This window comes from Schistocerca americana, chromosome 4, assembly GCF_021461395.2.
Source record: "Schistocerca americana isolate TAMUIC-IGC-003095 chromosome 4, iqSchAmer2.1, whole genome shotgun sequence".
In the NCBI taxonomy this organism is placed as follows: domain Eukaryota; kingdom Metazoa; phylum Arthropoda; class Insecta; order Orthoptera; family Acrididae; genus Schistocerca; species Schistocerca americana.
Genome location: NC_060122.1, coordinates 792706480 through 792727142, shown reverse-complemented (window position 1 = coordinate 792727142; position 20663 = coordinate 792706480).

Genomic DNA, 20663 nt, shown 5'->3' with positions numbered 1-20663 from the left:
CATGGGTGCCAGTTTTCGGCAGCCAAGGCCTGCGTTATGCATTTCTGCCTGCTACGCACTGTCCACCCGGAGCCGCGGCTTTATCTTGGCGGCGAACTTCTTGCAGTGGTGGAATCTCACAGGTTTTTGTTGGTGGTTTTTGATGCCCAGTTGACTTGGCTGCCTTATATCCGGCAGCATAAACAGGCGTGTTGGCGGCATCTAAATGCTCTGCGATGTCTAGCCACACCCGCTGGGGCACCGACCCATCTACCCTGTTACAGCTCTACCGGGCGTTAATCCAGTCCTGTCTGGATTATGGGAACCTGGCTTATGGCTCAGCATCCCCATCTGCATTGCGGGTGCTGGACCCAATGCTCCACAGCGGGATACGCCTTGCCACTGGTGCTTTCTGGACCAGCCCAGTGGATAGCATACTTGTGGAGGGGGGTGTCCTTCCACTGCGGTTACGCCGCCAACGTTTGCTGGCTTCTTATGCCGCCCATGTTTTCAGCTTGCCCGGGCATCCTAACTATCATCTACTATTCCCACAATTGGTCGTCCATCTCCCTGAACGTCGGCCCCAGTTGGGTAGTACGATCGTGGTCTGCATCCGACAGCTTCTCTCTGGGCTTGAGGCTTTACCTCTTCCGCCTCCTTTCCGGGCACCTCTGCATACAACCTCGTGGTGTGTGCCTCGCCCTCGCCTTCAGCTGGAATTGGCACAGGGCCCAAAGTGCTCAGTCCCTCCGGAGGGCTTCCGCCGCCGCTTTCTTTCCATCCTCGCAACGTATCAGGACTCTGGCATTGTTTACACTGACGGCTCGATTGTTGCTGGTCGGTTCGGTTATGCTCGAACTCTAGGGGACCATTACGAACAACTTTCCTTGCCGACTGGCTGCAGCGTTTACACTGCTGAGCTGGTCGCCATCTTTGGAGCCCCAGCGTATATCCGCTCCTGCTCAGGTGAGTCCTTCGTTATCTGTAGCGATTCCCTGAGCGGTTTACGAGCTCTCGACCAGTGTTTCCCTCGCTCTCGTCTGGTGATGGCTATCCAGGAGTCCTTGCATACCCTTGCCCATAGCGGCCGCTGTGTGGTCTTTGTGTGGACCCCCGGCCATGTTGAAATACCTGGCGATGAACATGTTGACCGCCTGGCGAAAGAGGCCACCAGTAAACCATCTCTGGACGTTGGCCTCCTAGAGACTGATTTGCAAGCGGACCTGCGCCCGAAAGTGTTTGCGTTATGGGACGCTGAATGGCGCGGTATGACCACCCTTAACAAACTCCGTGTCATCAAGGAGGCAACGAGTGTGTGGCTGTCATCCCTGCAAGCCACCCACAGGGACTCAGTAGTCCTTTGCCGGCTCCGTACTGGCCACACCCGTTTGACACACTGCTTTCTACTGCGGCATGAGGACCCGCCTCTATGTCGCTGCGGGTCGGCTTTGACGGTGGTCCACATTTTGTTGGACTGCCCAGTTTTAACTGTGCTCAGGCAGACGTTTGGGCTGTCTGATACGCTCCCTGCCCTTTTAACTGACAACAATGCTACGTCTAGCTTAGTTTTACGTTTTATTCGAGCAGGGTTTTTTATCATTTAATCTGAGTATTTGTTTTAATGTTGATTCTGGCTTTTGGCCTCTGATTTTAAACTGAGTTTTTAATGTGGTCACGGTGGTTGGCTTTTCTTTTTTTTCTCTATGGTTGGCCAACCACCGTCACACTTGGTGTGATTTTAATTTGTTTTGTCTGTTCTCTGTCGGAGTATTTCTTGTCCTGTGTCGTCTGCCATCTACCCTGTTGTTCGTTTTCTATTCTCTTTCGGTGGTTTTAGTTTTTTGGTATAAGGGACCGATGACCGTGGCAGTCTGGTCCCTTTAATCCCACGAACCAACCATCCATCCTCTCGCCGGAGCAGGAAGCCATGCGTCATAGGGCTGTGGTCTATTCGAAGCCGAGTGAGGAGAACCTCGTCCCGTCGATGGGGCTGAAAGGAAGTACACCACACACTCATTGTGGGATTGACCATACGGAGCCTATTGTCAGTCACTTCGAGCCACTCATCCTCCCACCGACACATGACTCATGAGCCCAACAGCGAGGTGAGTGTTCGCAGGGGGATAGCACACTGAGATACTTGTGGATCGAGACACGCCTCCGTGGCTGCGAGATCTGCCCTTTCATTCCCAGCAATGACGACATGCTCCAGAACCCAGCAGAAAGCTACAACCTTCCCCAGTCGCTGTAGTTGGAGGAGGGCATCCTGGGCGGTCTGGACTATTTTGTCTGCCGGATACATACGTTGCAATGAGTGAAGGGCACTGAGTGAATCGGAACAGACAAGAAATTTAGGTGAGGAAGAATGTCTCATCTGCTCCAGTGCCCGCAAGATCGCAGACAATTCTGCATCAAAGGCAGTAAACATCTGAGGCAGTCGGACCTTGAGGACACAATCCGGAAAAACAACTAAGCAACCAACGGAATCCCCTTGTTTCGACCCATCCGTAAAAACAGCTACATAGTCGTGGTGCTCAGATAAAATGGCAGAAAATGCTGCATTGAAAACGGTGGCAGGAGTGCAATCTCTCTGGTACTGCAATAGATCTAAAATCACTGCGGGCCTCTTCAGTAACCAGGGTGGCAGGCGGTTAAAACCCTGGATTTGGGGTTGTACAGACTCCACACCGAGGGACTCTAGCACACGTTGCACACGGATCCCAAACGGCAACTTAGCCCGGGGACGGCGGGAAAAAAGGCGGTCCAGAGGTGGATGGGCAACAAGATGGTGAGCAGGCGAGCTGGGAGCTGCAAGAAACGTACAAGCCTTGCGCACTGGCAGGAGCTGCCGCCGGATGGTAAGTGGTGGTTCGCCAGCCTCAGCACAGAGGCTGGAAACGGGACTGGTCTGATAAGCACCCGTGGCCAGTCGAATCCCAGCATGGTGTACAGCGTCAAGGATCTGCAAATAAGATGGCCTTGCTGACCCATATACTGTGCACCCATAGTCCAGCCGTGAGCGCACAAAAGCTCGATAAAACTGAAGGAGACGCGCCCTGTCCGCTCCCCAAGACCTGTGGCTGAGGCACTTGAGGATGTTCCGTGCCTTCAGGGTTCTGGCTTTCAAGTCTCGTTGGTGTGGGAGCCATGACAATCTGGAGTCAACAATTAGGCCCAGAAACCGCACCGTGTCTCTAAAATGTAGGATAGTGTCCCCCATATGCAAGGCAGGCAAAGTACAAAGACGACGAGAATGATTAAAATGAACACAAACACACTTATCGGCAGAAAATTGAAACCCCATCTTTGCAGCCCACTCCTCTAACCGCCGCACTGTTAGCTGCAACTGACGGCTCACGGTTGCAACACTGGAGGAGGAACAGAAAACAGCAAAGTCGTCCACAAACAAAGAGCACTCTACTGGACTCCTCACTGTAGACGTTATACTGTTGATGGCTATGGCAATTCTGTCAGAGACAGCAAAGGACTTGGAAGAGGAGTTGAAGGGAATGGACAGTGTCTTGAAAGGAGGACATAAGATGAACATCAACAAAAGCAAAACGAGGATAATGGAATGTAGTCGAATTAAGTCGGGTGATGCTGAGGGAATTAGATTAGGAAATGAGACACTTAAAGTAGTAAAAGAGTTTTGCTATTTGGGGAGCAAAATAACAGATGATGGTCGAAGTAGAGAGGATATAAAATGTAGAGTGGCAATGGCAAGGAAAGCGTTTCTGAAGAAGAGAAATTTGCTAACATCAAGTATAGATTTAAGTGTCAGTAAGTCGTTTCTGAACGTATTTGTATGGAGTGTAGCCATGTACGGAAGTGAAACATGGACGATAAATAGTTTGGACAAGAAGAGAATAGAAGCTTTCGAAATATGGTGCTACAGAAGAATGCTGAAGATTAGATGGATAGATCACATAACTAATGAGAAGGTATTGAATAGAATCGGGGAGAAGAGGAGTTTGTGGCACAACTTGACTAGAAGAAGGGATCGGTTGGTAGGACATGTTCTGAGGCATCAAGGGATCACCAATTTAGTATTGGAGGGCAGAGTGGAGGGTAAAAATCGTAGAGGGAGACCAAGAGAAGAATACACTAAACAGATTCAGAAGGATGTAGGTTGCAGTAAGTACTGGGAGATGAAGAAGCTTGCACAGGATAGGGTAGCATGGAGAGCTGCATCAAACCAGTCTCAGGACTGAAGACCACAACAACAACAGCTATGACAAAGAGGGTAACGCATAAAACACTGCCCTGGGGGACACCGTTCTCTTGCTCAAAGCGATCAGACAGTGTGTTACCAACGCGGGTCCGAAAAAACCGCTGAGACAGGAAAGACCGAATGAAAATGGGGAGGCGGCCACAAAAGCCCCATTGATGCAGTTGTGCAAGAATACAGTGTCTCCAAGTAGTATCATATGCCTTACTGATGTCGAAGAAGATACCAATATAGTGATGCTGATGGAGGAAAGCCTGGTGAATAGCCGCCTCTAGAAGGGTCAGGTTGTCGACCGTCTACCGAAATTTTCAGAATCCACACTGAAGGCGGCTAAGGAGTTGTCTGGTCTCTTAACAGCCAGACCAGACGACAGTTAACCACCCGTTCCAGGGTCTTTCCGACACAGTTTGTCAAGGCGATATGACGATAACTACCGGTACATGTGCGGTCCTTTCCTGGTTTGGGGAGAGGGATGAGGATTGCCTGCGTCCACGAGGTGGGGAACACTCCTGTCTGCCATATGAGATTTCCTGTGGCGCCGCTGGCAGATGCCGAAGCATGGAGTGCCGGATGCGGTTGTAACCTGGTGCAGTGTCAGAAGTCTTTTTAAGTGCTGATTCAAGTTCCCACATTGAGAAAGGGGAGTTGTAGGCCTCAGAACTGTTCGACCGAAAGTCCAAGTTCGCTCTTTCGACAGTCGCACGATAGCTACGAAACGCTGGATCCTGGGTTGCAGTGGCAGTACTTTGTGCAAAATGCTCTGCCAGCGTGTGAGCAATGGCTCTGGGTGTCGTTTGGAGGCATCCCTGGTTCAGGACTGCAGCTATAGGTAAACGGCTACGTTTACCAGAAATCCTCCGGATGGCTTCCCATACTTTTGTGGAACAAGTGGAACGGTTGATGGAGTCCAGGAACTCCTGCTATGACCTTTTCTTGCTCTCTTTAATGACATGACGTGCCCTGGCTCTCGCAATTCCAAAGGCGGTAAGATTGACCGCTGTTGGGCGGCATTTAAATCGGCAAAGAGCCGCACGCCTGTCCTGGATGGTTGAACGGCACTCTGCTGTCCACCAAGGCACAAGGCGCCGCTTAAGAGGGCCAGAAGACTGTGGTATGGACAGGTCAGCAGCATGATGGATCACAAGTGTGATGTGATCCACCCATTCCTGTACGCTGTTGTGGCGTTCAAAGACAGCCAACCGAGTGAACAGTGGCCAGTTAGCTCTGCCAATCATCCACGATGGCGGCCTCTGCTCCAGCAATACACCATCCAGGAGATGAATGCGGATGGGGAAGTGATCACTGGAATGAAGGTCGCCAATGACCTCGCAGTGAATAGAGTCGGTGAGGGTTGGAGAGCAGATAGATAGGTCAATGACTGAGAATGACCCTGCAGCAGTAGAGAAATGAGTCGGAGTACGTGTGTTGAGGATGCACAACACTTGAGACGTTAAGAGGCTCTCCAAAATTCGACCTCGAGCGCAAAGAGAAGTGGAGCCCCACAGGACATGATGGGCATTGAAGTCTCCCAGGAGGAGAAATGGGAGGGGGAGTTGGTCGATAATATCTGTGAGAGCGTCTAAGGTCTTTGGATCCAGAGGGGGTAAATAAAGGGAGCAAACGGTAAGCCTCCGAGGTGAATGTATTTCAACTGCAACTGCTTGCAGGTCAGTATCCAGGGGGAGAGCAGAGGAGTGGTGGTCATTATTGACAAACACAGCGACTCCGCCTTATGCCCTCTCTTCAGTCAGGTCATTTTTGCGATATAACGTATAGCCCCTTAGTACAGGAGCATCAGATGGTTTGAAATGCGTTTCCTGTAAACACAAGCACAGGGGGCGTTGCTGTGCTAGGAGGTTCAGTTCCTCCACATGTGCCCGGAATCCATTCATGTTCCACTGTATAATGGGAGCCATCTATCAGGGTGGAGTACCTTCATTCTCACTTTCTGTCGGGGAGGATAGCCCACAACAGGTGGAGGCTCAGTTTTGGGGCGAAAAGATTGCCCCAGTCTGACATCAAGCTCCATCGCCTCTGAAGAGGAGTCGAGAGAGATGTCAGAGAGAATGACATCAACATCAGCAGACTGTGTAACTTCAGTCTCCTTAAGTGGGCGAGTCTTTACCTTTGACTTTGGCTTCGATTTTCTGGCCTGAGGTGGCATTGGAGCCAAAACTTCAGAAGCAGTAGGGGGTGTAGCAGCGCTGGGCAGTGCACAAGACTGAACCCAGGAAGGGGCAGGAAGTTCCATGATGTCAGCTACCACGGCCTGGTCAGAAGGCCAGGGGGCGCAGCAGGCTTCACAGGAACGGCAGCAGCACATGTACATTGACAAACACAGGTGCTAGTGCTGACAGTAGCAACCTCCGTTTGTGTAGCGGTATCAGTTTTCAAAACTGGCTGTTTCAGAACAGAAGAAAAGGAGGCAGCGAACGTGGGCGGTTGCATGGACTTGTAGATTTTCTTTGTCTCACAATACAGGATGCGTTTGGTATTTTTAAGTTCCTGGATCTTCTGTTCCTCAAGGAAAACTCTGCATTCCCTACTCCACACAGGGTGATCCCCATAGCAGTTGACACACTTGGGACGAGAGGAGCAACCAACTCCCTCATGGGCGGCTTTACCACATTTCCCGCAAGTGGCTTCACCTTTACAGCCGAGAGTAGTGTGTCCAAAGTGTTAGCATTTAAAACACCACATGGGGTTGGGGTAATAAGGCCATAGACTGAGACAAGGAAACCTGCCTTCACATGCTCTGGCAATTTGATGCTGTTAAATGTAAGGATAAAAGAGTCAGATTTCATGAGAGCACCATCCACCCGTTTCATAACGTGTTGCACGTTGACAACTCCTTCCTGGGACCATTCAGACTTCAGTTTGTCTTGGGGAATGTCAACGAGATCTCTGCAAGTCACAACACCCTTGCTGTAGTGCAAGGTGTTGTGAAATTCAGTCTCTGTCGCAAACTCCCCAAGAAATTGTGCCCTCTGTAGGTCCTGGACTTGCTGGAAGCTAGATGTTTCAACCAGCAAGGTGTCATTTAGCAAGCGCTTTACAGACTTTAAAGTGCCAGCAATACCTTCTAAGCCCTTCTGTATATAAAATGGTGAAACTTTTTCGAAACTCCCATCTTTTCTTTTAATTATAAGAAACACATTCTGCGAAGCAGCATGCATTCTATTACTACTAACTGTATCAGGAGGACTGGCTACACGAGCCCTCGTGTTAGATTGGGTGTTAGAACCTACCAGTGGCCCACCCTTTCACTGGGAGGAGGAGAAGAAAAGTTCGAGGGTTCCATCTCAGTCCCACGAGCAGCTAGGGAACTAGAAGTCCACCTAGACAGAGCCCCGCGTGCCTAGGTAAGCCTTATACAACTGAGGTGCGCCAGGTTCCCCAGAGGTTGCCCGCTAACGACTGTTCCACCTCAACAGCCATGCATCTCATCAGTGCGCAGCACACCTTGAGATTGAGGGGTTGTTTATAGAGGTTTATTCCATCCTCGCGATCCGGGCAGTCCAGCCAAGATCCCCATTCCCTGAGACACATAACGTTCCACCGTTGCGCCCCACGGTGGTCGCTGAAGTATGCTGAGAGCTTACGGTGACAGGGGACTGGCGGCACTTACCAGTCCCCAGCTCAGGAACCCCGGGGTCGCCAAGCCCGTATCCAGCAAATGAATGCTGAGCCCCTGGGGTCTAAATGATGGTGCCTTCACACACTACAGTGTGGCACATGGCACGTACTCTGCCATCGACCTTACAATCTGCAGCCCTAGCCTCTTACCGTCTGTCCAATGGAGTGTCCATGACGACCTGTGTGGTAGTGACCACTTTCCTATTTTTCTGTCACTGCCACGACGTCACTATTCTGGGCGCCCCAGCAGATGGGCTATGAATAAGGCTGACTGGAACTTGTTCTCCTCCACTGCCGCTATTGAGCCTCTCTCTAATGATGACATTGATGCGGTGGTTCACTCGGTCACCACCGGCATCGTTACTGCCGTAGAATCTTCCATTCCCAGTTCCTCTGGGTCCCCTCGGCGGGGGACTGTGCCTTGGTGGTCGCCTGAGATCGCTGAAGCGATTAAAGATCGCCGGCGGGCGCTTCAGCGTCATAAGTGACATCCCTCCATAGAACACCTTATCGCCTTCGAACGGCTGCCTGCGCGAGCCCGCCGCCTTATCCGCCAATGCAAGCAGGAGTGCTGGGAGCGGTATGTGTCCACAACTGGCCTCCATGTCACTCCATCGCAGGTCTGGGCCAAGATTCGACGCCTCTTTGGCTATCGGACCCCTGTCAGCGTCCCTGCGCTCTCACTGAATGGAGCAATTTGTACTGACTTCGACGTAATTGCCAACCGATTGGCACAGCAATTTGCTCAGAGTTCCGCTTCTGCGAATTACCCACTGGCCTTCCGCTCCATTAAAGAGCGGGTGGAACGTCGGAGACTTTCATTTCGCACCCACCATCCAGAATCCTGCAATGTTCCATTCAGTGAGTGGGTGTTTCACACTACCCTAGCCGCTTGCCCTGATACAGCTCCTGGGCCAGATCGCATCCACTGTTAGATGCTGAAACACCTTTCAGTGGACTGCCAGCGTCGCCTCCTCGACTTTTACAACCGTATTCGGGTCGAGGGAGTTTCCGTCGCAATGGCGGGAAAGCATTGTTATCTCCGTTTTGAAACCTGGCAAGAACCCTTTGGCGGTGGACAGCTACCGCCCCATTAGCCTCACCAACGTTCTTTGCAAGTTGCTAGAACGGATGGCGAGTCGACGGTTGACTTGGGTACTCTAGTCGTGGGGCCTTCTGGCTCCTGCTCAGGGTGGGTTCCGTAAAGGCCGCTCTGCCGCCGAGAATCTGGTGAGCCTGGAGTCAGCCATCTGTACAGCCTTTGCCCGCCGTCAGCACCTCGTCGCTGTCTTTTTCGACATGCAGAAGGCATACGATACGACATGGCGTCATCACATCCTATCTACGCTTCATGGTTGGGGTCTACGGGGTCCACTGCCGATCTTCATCCGAAATTTTCTGCCGCATCGTACCTTCCGCGTGCAAGTCGCGGCCTCTCTTAGTTCCTCCCGAGTTCAGGAGAACGGGGTGCCACAGGGATCTGTTTTAAGTGTCTGCCTGTTTTTAATAGCAGTTAACGGGCTCGCTGCGGCGGTGGGAGCGTCTGTCTCAGCGTCCTTGTATGCTGACGACTTCTGCCTTTATTATAGCTCTATTGGCATTGCCGCTGCTGAACGTCAGCTACAGGGTGCTATCCGCAAGGCGCAGTCTTGGGCTGTAGCGCATGGTTTCCAGTTTTCGGCTGCGTTATGCATTTCTGCCGGCGACGAACAGTCCACTTTGAGCCGCGGCTTTATCTTGCCAGCTAACTTATTGCTGTAGTGGAGACACATAGGTGTTTGGGAGTTGTTTTTGATGCCCGGTTGACTTGGATGCCTAATATTCGGCAGCTTAAACAGATGTGTTGGCGGCATCTAAATGCTCTGCGATGCTTGAGCCACACCCACTGGGGCGCCGACCAATCTACCCTGTTACGGCTCTACCAGGCATTAATCCAATCCGATCTGGATTATGGAAGCCTGGCTTATGGCTCAGCATCCCCATCTGCGTTGCGGGTGCCGCACCCTATCCTCCACAGTAGGATACGCGTTGGCACTGGTGCCTTCCGGACCAGCCCTGTGGACAGCATACTAGTGGAGGCAGGTGTCCCTGCACTGCGGTTACGGCTCCAACGTTTGCTGGCCACTTATGCTGCCCATGTTTTCAGCTTGCCCGGGCATCCTAACTATTGACTACTATTCCCACAGTTGCACGTCCATCTTCCAGAACGTCGGCCCATGGCTGGATGTACGATTGCGATCCGCATCTGAGAGCTTCTCTCCGGGCTTGAGGCTTTACCTCTTCTGCCTCCTTTCCGGGCACCTCTGCGTACATCCCTGTGGTGTGTGCCTCGCCCTCGCATTCAGCTGGAATTGGCACAGGGCCCGAAGGACTCAGAACCTCCGGAAGCCTTCCACCGCCACTTTCTTTCCATCCTCGCAACATATCAGGGCAGCAGCGTTTACACTGGTGAGCTGGTCGCTATCTTTCATACCCTAGAGTATATCCGCTTCTTCTCAGGTGAGTCTTTCGTGATCTTTAGCGATTCCCTGAGCGGTTTACGAGCTCTCGACCAGTGTTTCCCTCGTTCTCGTCTGGTGATGGCTATCCAGGAGTCCCTGCATACTTCTGCCCGTTGCGGCCGCTCTGTGGACCCCAGGCCATGTTGGGATGCCTGGCAATGAAAATGTTGACCGCCTGGCGAAAGAGGCCTGGACATTGGCCTCCCGGAGACTGATTTGGGGGCAGTCTTACGCCACAAAGTTTTTGCGCTTTTGGGACGCTGAATAGCGCAGTCTGACCACCCCTAACAAACTCCGTGCCGTCAAGGAGACGACGACTGTGTTGCACTCCTCCTTGCGAATCTCTCGCAAGGAGTCTGTTGTCCTCTGCTGACTGCACATTGGGCACACACAGATGACCCATGGCCACTTACTGCGCCCTCTCTGTCGCTGCGACTCGACATTGACAGTGGTCCACATTTTGTTGAACTGTCCACTTTTAGCTGTGCTCAGGCAGACTTTTGCACTGCCTGTAACGCTCACTGCCCTGTTAATAGATGACTCTGCCATGGTGGACTTAGTTTTCCATTTTATTCGAGCAGGGGTTTTTTATCATTTAATCTGAGTGTTTATGTTTTTTTTTAGTGTTGATTCTGGCTTTTACCCTCCGATTTTAAACTGAGTTTTTAATGTGTTCTCGGTGGTTGGCTTTTCCTTTTTTTCTCTATGGTCGGCCAACCACCGATCACACTCTGTGTGTTTTAATTTGTTTTGTCTGATCTCTGTTGGAGTATATCTTGTCATGTGTCGTCTGTCGTCTTTCCTGTTGTTCGTTTTTTATTCTCTTTGGGTGGTTTTAGTTTTTTTGGAAAAATGGACCGATGACCGTAGCAGTCTGGTCCCTTTAATCTCCCTAACCAACCAACCAAGCACTGAGTCCAAGTCTTGCGGCTGCTGCCTGGCTGGCCGCTTAGGTGGCGCAGCTGCTGCTGCACGGCTGGCAGACAGCGCCACACGTAGAGGACGCGCGTTATTGTGTGGCGGCACTTTGAATGATCGGCGAGTCACAACACTTTGTAAGCTTCAGTTTTAAGTACTTTTAATTTTTTAAAAAAACAGGAAATTGTCTTTATTACCACAGTCTTCTACTTTCAAGTAAATGATTAAATAGATGACTTTGACACAAAAAAAATCTTTAAATTAGACTGTTTCCATCCCTGAGAGGCTTTCACAAGACTACATTTACTACCTCCCACAATTTCACTAAATCCACAGTAAATCTGAACACTCCCTTCTTACCAAAGACCAAACAACATTATTTAATGTTCTGAGGCTATCATTTTTTCCCACAAACTAGGACACATGGTAATCATAGTTTAAATGGAGAGGAACCTGAGAGGTGTTGTGATAGGGAAAAAACAAGGTAGGTACATGAATTCAATTACACTCCTGGAAATTGAAATAAGAACACCGTGAATTCATTGTCCCAGGAAGGGGAAACTTTATTGACACATTCCTGGGGTCAGATACATCACATGATCACACTGACAGAACCACAGGCACATAGACACAGGCAACAGAGCATGCACAATGTCGGCACTAGTACAGTGTATATCCACCTTTCGCAGCAATGCAGGCTGCTATTCTCCCATGGAGACGATCGTAGAGATGCTGGATGTAGTCCTGTGGAACGGCTTGCCATGCCATTTCCACCTGGCGCCTCAGTTGGACCAGCATTCGTGCTGGACGTGCAGACCGCGTGAGACGACGCTTCATCCAGTCCCAAACATGCTCAATGGGGGACAGATCCGGAGATCTTGTTGGCCAGGGTAGTTGACTTACACCTTCTAGAGCACGTTGGGTGGCACGGGATACATGCGGACGTGCATTGTCCTGTTGGAACAGCAAGTTCCCTTGCCGGTCTAGGAATGGTAGAACGATGGGTTCGATGACGGTTTGGATGTACCGTGCACTATTCAGTGTCCCCTCGACGATCACCAGTGGTGTACGGCCAGTGTAGGAGATCGCTCCCCACACCATGATGCCGGGTGTTGGCCCTGTGTGCCTCGGTCGTATGCAGTCCTGATTGTGGCGCTCACCTGCACGGCGCCAAACACGCATACGACCATCATTGGCACCAAGGCAGAAGCGACTCTCATCGCTGAAGACGACGCGTCTCCATTCGTCCCTCCATTCACGCCTGTCGCGACACCACTGGAGGCGGGCTGCACGATGTTGGGGCGTGAGCGGAAGACGGCCTAACGGTGTGCGGGACCGTAGCCCAGCTTCATGGAGACGGTTGCGAATGGTCCTCGCCGATACCCCAGGAGCAACAGTGTCCCTAATTTGCTGGGAAGTGGCGGTGCGGTCCCCTACGGCACTGCGTATGATCCTACGGTCTTGGCGTGCATCCGTGCGTCGCTGCGGTCCGGTCCCAGGTCGACGGGCACGTGCACCTTCCGCCGACCACTGGCGACAACATCGATGTACTGTGGAGACCTCACGCCCCACGTGTTGAGCAATTCGGCGGTACGTCCACCCGGCCTCCCGCATGCCCACTATACGCCCTCGCTCAAAGTCCGTCAACTGCACATACGGTTCACGTCCACGCTGTCGCGGCATGCTACCAGTGTTAACGACTGCGATGGAGCTCCGTATGCCATGGCAAACTGGCTGACACTGACGGCGGCGGTGCCCAAATGCTGCGCAGCTAGCGCCATTCGACGGCCAACACCGCGGTTCCTGGTGTGTCCGTTGTGCCGTGTGTGTGATCATTGCTTGTACAGCCCTCTCGCAGTGTCCGGAGCAAGTATGGTGGGTCTGACACACCGGTGTCAATGTCTTCTTTTTTCCATTTCCAGGAGTGTATAAGTTACCTTATATTTTAGCACACTAACACATCCAATAAGCTGATCCTTCACTGTACATTATTATAGTATTCCGTTACAGTGATTGCGCAATGTGGTGGTAACTGCATGTTGGTAGGTGGATTTGCAGCAGAATTGCTCAACTCTGTCCCTTCTTGGTGGCGATGATGGATACCAATTTCGACAATCGTTCCAGCTATTTATCCATCCATCTTAGGCATTGGAACATGGCAGAAAAAGCCTCTCTCGGAACAAGCACAATATACAACTTTTACATTGCAGTGCACAGTTTGGTAGCTCGTCCCAGACTGACTTAGTTCCACCATTTCTACCTAGGCCAACCACAATTTGCGCGAGCTACACAGTTCCATTCCCAAGGGGAACCACAACACCTTTTACATACAAAATAACTAAGAATCCTAAGTGAAGGTCAGCAGTTTACATAACAACAAACAAACATTTTAAATAAAACAGAACCTTTGCACATACTGACATTTAAAAAAAAAAATATTGACACAGAAATTACAACTATGTACAGTAGGTTTTGTTCCCTCCAAATGGGACAAAGAATTTAAATGACAGATATACTACATTGCGAAGAATCAAACCATGACATCAAAGTTTTAAACAAAGACAGGAGATTACAATTTTGTGTTATTGATTCACACACATTTACAGATACTCAATGTTATAACATTAAACTAAAGCAAAAGGCAAAAGAAATCGATACAGCATTAGAGCTATGGTGTTACACATGCCCCATGTTTTGTTGAAGTTTCCCGTCAGGGATACTTCAAGGAAACATCCATAACACCTAAGCGGTATTGGCTACAAAAAAAAATTATTCCATCCAACTTCAGTTGGGAGAGAGAAAAAAAAACACATATTACAAACATACAGTATAGACACTTAAGAAATTTACATTTACAGTAATTTTCATTTCACACTAGTTTAAGGAAACTAATTTTCATCGTTACACAAGATATCTTTAAGTATGTTCATTTCATACACATACAGTTCAAATAAAAGACAAACAGTACACAAAGTAATCTGCACATTAGTAGAATAGGTATAGCCTTCAAAATAAAATAAAATAAAAAATAATACACATATACTACAGCACAGAACTTTTAAACTCAACAAAACAGAAATTTGTCTTTCAATATTTTTAAAGAATGTAAATGTTCACAGACACATAAGCATACTGATGATAATAGTACATTCAGCAATTAATGAAATGTTGAAAAATTCTACACAAAACAGCTATTAGAACATTTTCCAACTGACTCCTTAAATACAAAAGTAACTTTTCAAATTTTTTTTTTCAAGATTCTTAACTTTAAGGCTGCTCTTTATTAATAGCGGTCCAAAATGTTTGTATCACATAAACACACTAACATACTCAGAACCTATCTTTAATTATCACTGCTGTGTTTTAAAGCAAGCCAGTCCAATTTTTAAGTTACACAAAAAACCTAATCTCAAAATATCAACAGCTATTTGAACAAGATTGATAAAAAACCTAACTTACTTTTCTGCTTGCCTCAGCACTAGCAGTCCATATTACACATTCTGCCCATTATTGGTTTGGCAGTTTATGTTCACTTATCAACTCCTTGCCCCCACAATGGCAAGTCCTTTGGCTACTGCTCACATAGCATATTTGGCTGTCCTCAACTTCAGGACCACAGCATTTTTATTCTTTTGTCTTCTTTTGCTGCCCAACAACATATTTTTGAGCAGTTTATTGTCATAATCTTTAAGTTTTTCATCATTATGTCACATCTTTGGTACAAATTGCATTAACGGTATAAGACATGAAACCTGTAACTTTGAAACAGTATGTAGACACTGATAACAAAACCATTTCTTTTCAAATGACAATATCAGGTAACATATACATCATTAATCAAGAAAAATTTAAATGACATTTTTGGTATAATGACAATGTTAAGGAGATATTTGAGATTCCCAGATTTGCAGTTTTTCTCTCCACTTTCTTACTCAGTGATATTTCTTTTATAGTCAGTATTTAGTTTAATTATTTTTACATACATTTAGGTTATCACACGTCAAGATCAGGACAATATTTTTACACCCTACTGCAAGTGATTTCTGTCAACTTTTTATGACACTAGACATATACATTTCACATCTATTTTACAGAAACATTCACCTTTAGTCATATCATGCAAGGAAAATTTAGCATTATTAAATTTTTTTTATCATCATTCAAATTCACTAAAAAAAAACTTACTTTCGGTGTTCGAGCCACAATACTAACCAATTGCTTCAAGCTTGAAATTCATACTGATTGAAAATTATCGTAAAGTTAAATTTACATTCTGTAAGACATGATTCAATATAAAAAGGGAAGAAAGAAAGAAGATAGTCAAAGTTCCGAATGAACAAGGGGAAGGTTGCCAACACGAAAAGAAATGGAAGTTGTGCTGGCAATGACTAAGGCACCTGCTGCTCGTCAGACACCTGACAATGCAAAGAGTGCATGTCCCCTGAGGATACCACATTTCATTCATCATTGGTTTCTGAGGACATGCACCTTCAGGTCAACTATATTTCTAACTCCTAAAGGCTTCCCTGACCTAGGGCACACAAGAAGATAAGCATTTACATGCGGAGTTCCTATCACTTCAAAAGGCCCATTGTAAAAGTATTTGAATTTAGGAATTTCATTATTAATTTCACTAGATTTTTCATGGGTCTTCTCTAAAACATAATCTCCAAGCTTAAATTTAGTTGTTTTGAGGTTATTATCATGCCTTTTGGATCTAGTGGCTCCTTTCTCTTTCATTCTTTTCTTAACTAACTCTTTTTTCTCATGCAGGTTAATTCCTGCAATGGGTGGGAATTGCAAGATCTCTTCAATAATACTTTTACTTTTATGGTCCAACAGAATTTCTTCAGGGGTAAAACCGGTGGTTTCATGGTATAAAGTGTTCATGATCTTTTCAAAGTCAGTTACAAATCCGCCCCAAGCCTTATGGTTATAGTGACAGTAGGTTCTACCTAACCTTCCTAATTCACGCATATATCTTTCTACAGGGTTACTAGCTGGGTGGTAGGCCAAAATATATTTAACTTGAACACCATGTCTTCTTTCCAGATTTTTGAAATAAATTGTGGTCCATTATCAGACAAGACTGCTTTAGGTTTACCAATGTTATTAAAATACTCAGTCATCTTACTAAAGACTGCTTTAGCAGTGACTTTCCTTATTTGATATAATTTAATAAATTTGGAGAACAGTTCCAACACTACAATAAAATAGGACCAATTCCCTGAGGTTTTACGTAAAGGACCATACAAATGGACTGATAATAATTCTAATGTGTCCTCTGGTACCGTATTCTGCATAAAACTTTGCTTTACGCTATTTGTTACTTTTGCCCTCTGACATACATCACAAGATCTTATTCTCTCAGTAATTTTCTTAGCAGCACCTACATTAAACATGACCACATCAGTTAACTTTTCAATACACTTTTTGGGACCACAGTGCCCTAAGGCAAGACGAAAATAATCAATCACTTCAGTCTCAAATTGCCTAGGCCAACACACCTTCCATTCTTCAGTACTGGTATTCTTTCTCCTGTATAAAACTCCATTAAATATCTTGTAAAATCTACTGATTTGTGGGAAATTAGGGTTACTAAAATTAACTTTCACTGACTTCCATATTTTATCCTCATTCTGGTGGAACCTCATGCTTTCACAAATTTGCTCAATTCTTTTCCTACCTGGAATTTCCTATCTGGAACCTCCTTAATATATCTTATATGAAATTTGCCATCTTCATTGCATTCCCTCAGTAAGTTGTTCATACCCTCAGGCAATCATGATAAAGCATCAGCTACGTAATTGTCACTATCTTTAATAGACAATATCTCATAATCAAACTGTTGTAAGTACAGGTACCATCGACTCAACCTGCCGGTAAACAGTCGACAGTTTTTCAAAAAGGTTAATGCCTTGTGGTCTGTATGAATTATAGTTTTATGTTCCCATAGATAAGTCCTAAATTTCTTTAATCCCCAAATGATTGCTAAAGCCACTTTCTCTGAAATAGTATAGTTTTTCTCATATTTAGATAAAGTCCCACTAGCAAAAGCAATGGTCTTATGTTCGGTTTCCCCAAATTCTGTGTTTTCCTAAAATATTTCAACACCAATACCATAAGCACTACTGTCTGTAATCATGTGAAATGGATCACTTAAAACTGGATGATGTAAAATGTTTTCTTTTACTAACTCAATTTTCAAATTTTCAAAATCTTTCTGACATTCAGATGTCAAAACATATACACTATTTTTCTTCAACAAGATATTCAAATGTGGGCTGTTAAAAGCTTGCCCTTTGCAAATTTGCGGTAAAACCCACAAAGACGTAAAAACGCTTTTAATTGTTTCCTATTCTTTGGAGGAGGGCACTTTTCAATGGCATTAAGCTTTTCTGGGTCCTTGTCAATCCCAGATGTGGTTATTATGTGTCCTAAAAACTTAATTTCTTGTCTCAGAAATTCACACTTCTTTGACTTTAAAGTCACGCCCTCTGCTTGAAGAGCAATAATGGTTTTGTTTAACAGGTCACAATGTTCTTCCCAGTTATCAGTAGCAATCAATAGGTCATCTACATATATAGTCAGTCTGGCACAAAGTTCTTTTCCTAAAACAGAATCCAAAGCCCTAATGAAAACAGAAACAGATGTATTTAAACCAAATGGTACAACTTTGTATTGGTAACATTTTCCTGCAAACAAAAAAGCTGTATATTTCCTAGAATCTTTGTGTAATGGGATTAGCCAACATCCGGCAGAACTTTTGTAATAAATCATCCAAATTTTCAGGTCTGTCTACTTCTCTCCTGACAATTTTATTCAGTGTCCGTGCATCAATGACTACTCTTACGCCTCCATCCTTCTTATTGACTATAATAAGTGGACTATTGTATTCACTGTTGCTTCTCTCTATTACACCCCATTCCAACATTTTGTCAATTTCAGCTTGTACTGCTTCTTTCTTAGCTATAGGTATTGGATATGGTCTGACAAAGAATGGTTCAAGTTCCAGGACATCCATACGGTATTCAAAGTTATTTACGACACCTGGTTTACCAGAGAACACTTCCTTATTGTTATTCAAGACATTAAATAAATCCTCTTTCTGTTCTCATGAGACCTCTTGGATCACATCATCCTGCAATAAATCTTTCACATGATATATTTCGTATAGTTGGGAAAAACCATCATTTTCAGATTCTATTTTTAACAATATGGGTTCTACATTAACATGTTGGACCTGGTTGTCACCTTCAAATTTAATTTCTATCGTATTGGTTTCCCTATTAATTTTGACAGTTTCACTACCACAATCTAAAATTACTTTTTCCTTATCTAGCCAATCAATACCTAGAATCATATCAGCACTTAGTTAAGGGACCACTAAAAAATCATGTTCAAATTTTTGACTTCCTATTTCAAAGTCCATCAATACTTGTTTTTGAATGGGCTTGCTGGACCTACCAGTAGCTCCTATAATTTTTGCTCCACTCACAGACATTATTACTAACCCTGGTTTACATGAAATATGATCAAAGAATGATTCTGATATGGCACTGATTTGGGATCCTGTGTCTAAAAGCACTTGCAGCTCAGTGTTATAAACATTTACAGGTATTGCAGTTTGTTTAATAATTCTGTGCTCCTTTTTCTCCTGTTCATCCCATAACAGATCCTGTTCAACCATAATGTCTCTCCAGGAAATATTACCTACCGATTTCTGTTGTATATCAGGTGGCTTTTTGGGTTTTTTGACCTCTACATCTTTACAGATTTTCAACAGTTCACGTTCTACTATATTTATATCTGGAGGTTCTTTAGGTTTCTGTAAATCTATTTCTTTCATTACATTAAGAAAAGCTTGCCCTAATATAGTGTCATCTGGCGGCACTTCCGGTTTTGTTTCGGTTATGCAGTCCGGATTTTGTTTCGAAAAGATGTCATTAACTTTTTTGTAACCTCTTTCTGCAGAGGTATAATTAAGTTTGTCGACCTCCAAAAACTCATCTGTAGTCTGTCCTTCGGCTGAGCTATCACTAGGTTCTATTTCGTTATCAGATTCGAACAGGAAAGCAACTTTTAAACGGTGAGGCAGATTATTTCTAGATGTTTCAGCTCCTTTGTTTTTTGAATTATTTTCAACACAATGCACATCGTTTGGGCACTCAGGTACCTCTGTGGTATAACTTTGATCGATTTCAGCCTTAAACTTCATACTTAGTATAATCATCATATACTTCGATATCCTTCATTTCATTTTCTTCCTTACTATCATTTTCAGACAATCGTGCGAAATTCCTACTAGACCCTTCTGCATTAGAATCACAGAACAACGTTCCATCAACAGTAATTTCACCTACACTGCTTATAATGCAATGTTTACCACTGTCCTCCTCTACATCATTTTCACCTATTATTAATTGTGCACATGTCTTTTGCGTGGCGTATTCTACTTTCCTTTCCTCTTTATTCATCATAACCTCCCCCACATCTACGTCTTTTACCTCATACACATCATTAACACTCGCCTTTTCTGGCTTCCTTTCTTTCTTTAATAATGTCTTTTCGCACGATTCCAATATTGAGTTATCCTTATCATATGACATATTAACTTTATTTTCAGTTTTACATTTGTCTATTACTGAAACCGGCCAACGGAAGTGTCCGATCCCGCCTCTTCTGTTTTTCTCTACGGCAGCCATCTTGTTCTGACCTCGGCCGTTTGTGTGTGTTGCTGAGTACAATGTACGGTGCTTTCGCAAGTTCTGTCCCGAGCACAAGTGGTCACGTGACTTCGCAATGGGAAAGCCACTATGTATTACTCCGCGCCCGTCTTCCATAGGCGCGTCCTTAACCTTCCTGCCTCGTATTTTACATCTTCCCTTTTCGAATTTATTATTTGACATCTTTTCTTTGGGCCCGAAATCGGTTCCCGCGTGAATCCGGCCGGTAACACACGCGGTTTTCAGTTTTCCATTCCGTCTCGAGTTTGGAAATTCCGCGCCGTGTATCCTCTGCCGTGCGTCGCATAAGTTCCGTTACCTCTTGCGCGACCTCTTTGAATCGTGTTTACACGAAATCTATCGTTTTCAGGTCGTTTGTTGTGGTCATCACTTTCTGGCGAATAATTGTTGTTATTATGGGGACTAGGCTCACGATTTCTTCGCCAGTGATCTTCATCCTCTACCCTTTCCAAAACGCAGAAAAACTTCTTTGGGTACTCCCAACATATCGTTTAGAATCCCCAGGCAGTTTCTGCCAAAGAACCCAAATTATCTCGGCTTCAGTCCTTCTTGCTTTTAGGTGTATTAGTTTACTATACCACGATTCACAAAACTCTTTCATGGTTTGTCTACCCCTGGTATCATACAGCCTGGCCATTAGGAACTCACGCCACA